This window comes from Leuciscus leuciscus (assembly GCF_965113295.1).
Source record: "Leuciscus leuciscus genome assembly, chromosome: 22".
NCBI lineage: Eukaryota > Metazoa > Chordata > Actinopteri > Cypriniformes > Leuciscidae > Leuciscus > Leuciscus leuciscus.
Window position 1 is genome coordinate 17209587 of NC_138746.1, and position 8066 is coordinate 17217652.

An 8066-nucleotide genomic window follows, 5' to 3' on the forward strand; every position below is an offset into this window, starting at 1 on the left:
TTTTTGTGAAGTTCTGAGTTTTCATTTGGGTTTTATAGGCTTTTTAGTGTATTTTGCCACGCCCCTTTTCTAAATGACCCTGTTACAGCCACCCAAATGCAAAAGTTCAACTTTTTTTCGATAATTATTGATCTAGAGAGTCCAGAGAATTGTCCTAGACTGGTTTGGTTCCGATCGGGCCAAAAACCAGGGACTAGTTCGCAAAAGTAGGTTTTGGACAAAATCCGACATAGCAGAAAATTTTCCCTGCCTACATCCAAATCGGAGATAGCCATTTTGTCCGCCTTGAGCCAAGGATTCCAACGATATAAGACACTTGATCCTGGGACAAACGGTCTAAGAGTTATGAGCGATTTAGTACTTTTGGTTGCTGTAGCGCCACCTATGGGCCAATTGGGGTCATACTCTGATAGGTTGTCCCCAAATTGAGGCCTACCATCTGGCCAGGTTTCACGTCTCTAGGCCTTACGGTTTGTCCTGCACGATGCGTTTTACGAATCCTTACAATTACAATAGGGTTTCAGCATTTCATGCTTGAACCCCTAATAAGAATGAAGGCTTTTTGCCAGTTATAGCGCCACCTATGGTCCGATCTCCATGAAACTCTGCATGCTTCCTCACCATGTTCTGACACATATGCTCATCAATTTTTGTGAAGTTCTGAGTTTTCATTTGGGATTTATAGGCTTTTTAGTGTATTTTGCCACGCCCCTTTTCTAAATGACCCTGTTACAGCCACCCAAATGCAAAAGTTCAACTTTTTTTCGATAATTATTGATCTAGAGAGTCCAGAGAATTGTCCTAGACTGGTTTGGTTCCGATCGGGCCAAAAACCAGGGACTAGTTCGCAAAAGTAGGTTTTGGACAAAATCCGACATAGCAGAAAATTTTCCCTGCCTACATCCAAATCGGAGATAGCCATTTTGTCCGCCTTGAGCCAAGGATTCCAACGATATAAGACACTTGATCCTGGGACAAACGGTCTAAGAGTTATGAGCGATTTAGTACTTTTGGTTGCTGTAGCGCCACCTATGGGCCAATTGGGGTCATACTCTGATAGGTTGTCCCCAAATTGAGGCCTACCATCTGGCCAGGTTTCACGTCTCTAGGCCTTACGGTTTGTCCTGCACGATGCGTTTTACGAATCCTTACAATTACAATAGGGTTTCAGCATTTCATGCTTGAACCCCTAATAAGAATGAAGGCTTTTTGCCAGTTATAGCGCCACCTATGGTCCGATCTCCATGAAACTCTGCATGCTTCCTCACCATGTTCTGACACATATGCTCATCAATTTTTGTGAAGTTCTGAGTTTTCATTTGGGATTTATAGGCTTTTTAGTGTATTTTGCCACGCCCCTTTTCTAAATGACCCTGTTACAGCCACCCAAATGCAAAAGTTCAACTTTTTTTCGATAATTATTGATCTAGAGAGTCCAGAGAATTGTCCTAGACTGGTTTGGTTCCGATCGGGCCAAAAACCAGGGACTAGTTCGCAAAAGTAGGTTTTGGACAAAATCCGACATAGCAGAAAATTTTCCCTGCCTACATCCAAATCGGAGATAGCCATTTTGTCCGCCTTGAGCCAAGGATTCCAACGATATAAGACACTTGATCCTGGGACAAACGGTCTAAGAGTTATGAGCGATTTAGTACTTTTGGTTGCTGTAGCGCCACCTATGGGCCAATTGGGGTCATACTCTGATAGGTTGTCCCCAAATTGAGGCCTACCATCTGGCCAGGTTTCACGTCTCTAGGCCTTACGGTTTGTCCTGCACGATGCGTTTTACGAATCCTTACAATTACAATAGGGTTTCAGCATTTCATGCTTGAACCCCTAATAAGAATGAAGGCTTTTTGCCAGTTATAGCGCCACCTATGGTCCGATCTCCATGAAACTCTGCATGCTTCCTCACCATGTTCTGACACATATGCTCATCAATTTTTGTGAAGTTCTGAGTTTTCATTTGGGATTTATAGGCTTTTTAGTGTATTTTGCCACGCCCCTTTTCTAAATGACCCTGTTACAGCCACCCAAATGCAAAAGTTCAACTTTTTTTCGATAATTATTGATCTAGAGAGTCCAGAGAATTGTCCTAGACTGGTTTGGTTCCGATCGGGCCAAAAACCAGGGACTAGTTCGCAAAAGTAGGTTTTGGACAAAATCCGACATAGCAGAAAATTTTCCCTGCCTACATCCAAATCGGAGATAGCCATTTTGTCCGCCTTGAGCCAAGGATTCCAACGATATAAGACACTTGATCCTGGGACAAACGGTCTAAGAGTTATGAGCGATTTAGTACTTTTGGTTGCTGTAGCGCCACCTATGGGCCAATTGGGGTCATACTCTGATAGGTTGTCCCCAAATTGAGGCCTACCATCTGGCCAGGTTTCACGTCTCTAGGCCTTACGGTTTGTCCTGCACGATGCGTTTTACGAATCCTTACAATTACAATAGGGTTTCAGCATTTCATGCTTGAACCCCTAATAATAGTGGCGCCAAAATAGAGCCCTGCGGAACTCCACAGAACAAATGTGCTTTACTCGAATAGTGGTCGCCCATCTTAACTGAAAAACTCCTATTCGTTAAAAATGATTTTAGCCATTTTAGTACCGTACCTCTTATACCAACACTATTTTCCAGACGATCAATAAGAACAGTGTGATCAATAGTGTCAAAGGCTGCTGTTAAGTCAAGAAGCACAAGGACTGCAAAATCGCCAGAATCACAGGTACTTAAAATATCATTATAGACTCTAATCAGTGCAGTTTCTGTAGAATGACATTTTCTAAATCCAGATTGAAGTGTTTTTTGTTTCTCATTTACAGTAACCTAGTTGTATCAAATGTAATTTATCCACTTTTGTCCATATAATTTTGTTTAATCCAAATTGTACGTATGTATTAAAGCAACACATTCATGCTTGAGTTTGGTCTTAAATGATTTGGCTTATTTAAACGAACAAGAATTTAAGAACAATCACACCAGGATATATTATATATATTTTAAAAAGTGTTAGCCCACAGATACATTTGTGAAGGTTTATTTAATTTATTGCAATCAACAAATGATAATAATTAGTAAAAGCCACAGTTTTAAAGCTTCGCAAGGTGCAATTTATACGGCGAGTTGAAGTTTGCTGTAGCTACTGTATATAGGCCTACACGAAGTGAATGCCAGCAATCATTCAGTCAGTGACGAATTAATAAAAAGATTAGGAATTTAACAAAACGATACACAATTGTAGTTTAAGTTCGCGCTGAAACTATATTTACCTTTTTTGAAATAATCCATTAAACCTGCTGAGAAACGAGGAGCGTGAACTAGAATGAGCAATTCCACGCGCATGCCCGGGAAACTCATGAATATTCATATAGGCTCCGCCCACTGCCTCTACAGTTGCACAACTCACTTTTGCCCCACATTTCACGGTGCACTTGGTGCAAAAGGGAGAGCGGGCGAAACTTGTCACTTGAAAGCGAAAAACAGTGTTTGAGATTGGTCGCAGCAGATTCAAGCAGCTGTAGTTATGTACTTGTGTTTGTGCTAGAAAAATATACAAGATATTTGTGAGAAAATATTCTACAAGTGTGCAACTCTCATTGGATGAATTCACATACTGATTTGCAGATGAGCAAAATTTCTCCGTGACTTCACATTTCTTGATGCGGGTGTGTAAATGCGTTTTGCACCATATTCACTGCAGCAACTGTAGCAAAAATGTGAGCGTATGAGTTTCTTAATTTGTGATTTGTAGAATAGGATTTGTGCACCTGCAATGAAGAATTTGAGAAGGTGTGACTGTTGTGTTGTGTTTGTGGAAGATAAAAAAAAGTCTACAAGTTTGCAACTCTTAAAACATTTCTCTCTGTGACTTCAAATTTACTGATACACATGTGTGGCTATTCTCTACAACTACAAATTCCACTGTCACAGGCGTTCAGTAGTTTTGCACCAAAAATACCTCCATAGTCTTGAGCTGAGACTCAGGGTGAGGGTACAGCGTCATTGCAGGGAGTCTTCAGGATCCTCTGAACCCGCTTTGTGCTTCTTGTGTTGAAAGAGAGATAAAGTAGACAAAAACAGGAGAAATTATACACAGTAGCAGTATTTAACACAGTTGTTGTATTTAATATGATTCCCCATTTAGCCTATATGATTTATGTTTTGAAACTGCTTGCCTTTTTTAAACTTGAAGAAGGAGATCTTGTACTTCTAAAAGACAATCAGAGCCCTCGTAACAAGTGGCCTATGGCTCTTGTGTCCCAACCCAGCAAGCAATAGCCGTCATTTCAACGTCTAGGTTAAATATAGACCCGATATAGTCCGGCTATGTGTAACCCACTTTTAGCCCAAATAACATTTAGGCTGGATAAATGTATTTTTTTCCAAAATAACTTGTGAGATGTATGATATTCCATCATGTAAGCAAAGTCAACTGTGATTACAAGTTGTTTGGTTTGCTTTATTTTACATGTTATATGTGTAGGCTGTGCGTAGCCACGATTTAGCTCGTATTGAGACCCGGCTATTGTAGCCCACTTTTAGTCAAAATTGATTAATTGTAGTTTTTTGCCAGGCAGTGCATGAAATGGTTGATATTCCATCATGTTCACATTGGTAATGATATCTACAAGGTTCAATGTGTCATTTCACTACATGGTCGATCTGTAGTCACGATTTAGCTCCGAATTGGACGGGCTATATGCGGTCTGATTTAGCCCACCTGGCGAAATCAAGGCAATCTGGTCTACGTACGGCTTGGCTAGCCCTGATTCAGGCCAGCGATATAGTATAAGAATATTAGTCTTAAAAATGTTTTCGCTCACACAGCTTAATGTTTGCTGTCACACATAAACATAACATTCATACACAATCTATCATTTCAAATTAAATCAAATGCAATTGCATTTCTCAACCGCTAGATGGCACAAGCGAAACGCTACTGAGACATGACTACTGGGACTACTTTAGCCAGATCTCGCTATAAACATTTCCGCCATTTTCAGTTTTATTTTACACGAGGCAGCTGTCGGAGAGCAACGGGCGAGCGACACTCTGAAAACCTGCAAATTTCTACTTTGATCTTGTAAGTATGCGTGTTATTTTTGTTATGTTCATTATTTAAATTAGTTAGTTGTTATAATGTGTAGAAACCGTGACATTTTAACATTACCATTGCAGAGTACTATTTTTCTCCAACAAGTTAAAGTTACCTGCATGTGTTATTGCAACTGTGTGCCCTTAATCTAAAATGTATCTAAATTCAAGGTGGTAAGCATGAAACTATGAAACTTATCATTACTATTTTTTATTATTATTAAAGATACCAATATATTTTTGTTTTTAGATTAGAGTAAGAAATAATAGTTTTTGATTTAATGCAAATTTTCAAAGTACTTTACATAAAACTTAACAGCAACATGCAAAGAAATTATATATATATATATATATATATATATATATATATATATATATATATATATATATATATAAATAATCCTTTCCAATTAATAAAAGGTAGTGGCAAACAGTAAAGTCTTTCAACTTGATTTGAAATAATTAAAATATGCAGCATACATTCAGTTTTCAGTGAATTTGTTTCAGATATATGGTGCATAAAAACTGAATGCTGCTTCTCCATGTTTTGTTTTGACTTTGGGGATATAAAAGTAGCTGGCTACTGTCCCAGATGACCTGAGAGATCTGCTCTGGATGGTTCATAATGCATCAGAAGATTAGAAATTTACTTTGGCCTTAAAACGTTAATTAATTTAATAACCAGCTGTAGTATTTTGACATGAATTCTTTGACAGACAGATAGCCAGTGTAAAAACCTCAGAACTGGAGTGATGTAATCCACTTTATTTGATTTAAAGACACTGTTTATTGCAAATTATCCAGCAATCAGTCAACAAAGTACAGCAATTGAATTTACAGAACACTTGTCAATGACTACCATTACATGTCTTGTTACCAACATTCTTCAAAATATATATATTTTTTGTGTGTGTTCAACAGAAGAAAGCCATACAGGTTTGGAACCAAGTGAAAGTGAGTAATTTTTTTTTTTTTTAAGTGAACTACCCCTATAAGTATCTTTTTATGTTCATTAGAGTTATATGAGTAAGTGATAAAGAATGATTTATAGGGATAGTTCACTTTGAAATTAAATTTTGGTATGTTTTAGCTTACCTTAAGGGCATCCAAGATGTAGGTGTCTTTGTTTCTGCAGTAGTTTCAATTTTGATATTTTTAGGTCAAACCGTTCTTGTCTGTCAGTCATCATATATATATATATATATATATATATATGTATATGTGTGTGTGTGTGTATATATATATGTGTGTATATATAATTAGTGCATCACCATTATGCAGGCGAACATTTTCAATTATTGACATTAATAATATTGATATAAATTGTCTATATTGATATATAAATTATATTGTCTCAATCTATATTCCGTAACTCTATATTGGCCAGCTCTAGTGTGCATCCAAGCAAAAGTGAATGACTGTAATTAGTTAAAAATGATTGTCAACAATGCTTTTCTTGAGCAATAATTTTTTTCTTTTTCTCATTTGGCAGACGCAGTGATTACCAACTTTCCTTCGGCGACTGAATGGGAAATAAAAAATGCAATTTCTGGTCATTTTAAACAAGCACCAGGGAGAGCAGGGGGTGGTGGTTATGGATATAAAGCTAACAATTCATTCTTAAAAAAAATTGTATCTTAAGTTGTTTTACATATTTTCCAATTTTTTATTTGTTCATTTTTATGTTTGAATGTTGTCTAAGTTGTTAATATAATTGTTCTAAATAAATTCTTTATATTCAGTTAGTTTGGATGGATTTTCATTTATGAGAACCTGTTATATTTGAGTGAAAAGAATCCTTATGCCTCATTTTGTTGTCTATTACATGTATATGTAGTGTAATTGATGACTAGTCTATTCTTGGGCTATGGTTAGACGTCTATTAGATTTTCACTGACAGCCCAAAATCAGCCTTGTTTTAGCCTAGACCCATATTGCCTGTCTATTAGACGTATATATGTAGTCGTTTAATAGCGGTCTAATTGATGACTAGTCTATTCTTGGGCTATGGTTAGACGTCTATTAGACGTATATATATAGTCATTCAATAGCTGTCTAATTGTCTTTTCTTGGGCTATGGTTAGACGTCTATTAGACGTATATATGTAGTCATTCAATAGCTGTCTATTCTTGGGCTATGTTTAGACGTCTATTAGATTTTCACTGACAGCCCAAAATTAGCCTCGTTTTAGCCTAGACGTCTGGGCTGTGTTTTGACGGCTATTAGACGTCTATTAGACGCAAAATTGCTTGCTGGGAAGTATTTAAAGCACTGATGGGAGAGTACGCAAGGTTCAGTTGAAAGTTACTAAAAATGGATCTGGAAAGGAAGTAAAGTATCTCAGACCAATTACAGAGGTTGTTCTTCTGTTCCCTAAGGAAAATTAAGACTTAAATGAGACATCCTTAGGATGTCTGGTGGGGAGTGTTCTGCTTCTAGTTTAAATGTCACTCAACAATGTATTGTTTTGTATAGTTGTTTTAGTTATGGCGCCCCCTGTGGGAAATATAAGTGATTCAACTTATATATTATAACTATTAACAAACAATAATAAAATATTAAGTTGAACATATTTGTCAGTGAAATCATTCCTAATTTATCTGTAATATAAATACGATACTAAAATTGTTATTTATACAGAGATACTGTCATTCAGTTTTTTGAAGAATTTGCATTAAACTGAATGACAAAAACTTCTTCAGCTTATATTGACGGCCATCAACTGGCCACCTATATTAAACAATGAGCTTGACCAGCAAAGTTAATCACAATTATTCACAACATCTACTTATTTTTCAAAAAATCTAACAATATAGGCTAAGTGTGTTGTGGCATTTCACTGAATGACATGCGTTTGTTACTCAGGTACACCCAAAAAGGGTCAAATTTGACAAGCTATAATAAATGATCTGGGGGTATTTTGAGCTGAAATGTCACAGACACTTTCTGGGGACACCATAGATTT

At 37.0% G+C, this 8066-nt stretch overlaps 1 long non-coding RNA gene across 1 annotated transcript; it reads left to right on the forward strand.

Moving 5' to 3' along the window:
- Positions 1-4788: 4788 nt before the first annotated feature.
- On the forward strand, positions 4789-7352 carry LOC309486041. The gene is made up of 3 exons (XR_014201370.1): positions 4789-5089; positions 6022-6054; positions 6593-7352. It is a non-coding gene; the product is annotated as an uncharacterized lncRNA (long non-coding RNA).
- The last annotated feature ends 714 nt before the right edge of the window (positions 7353-8066 follow it).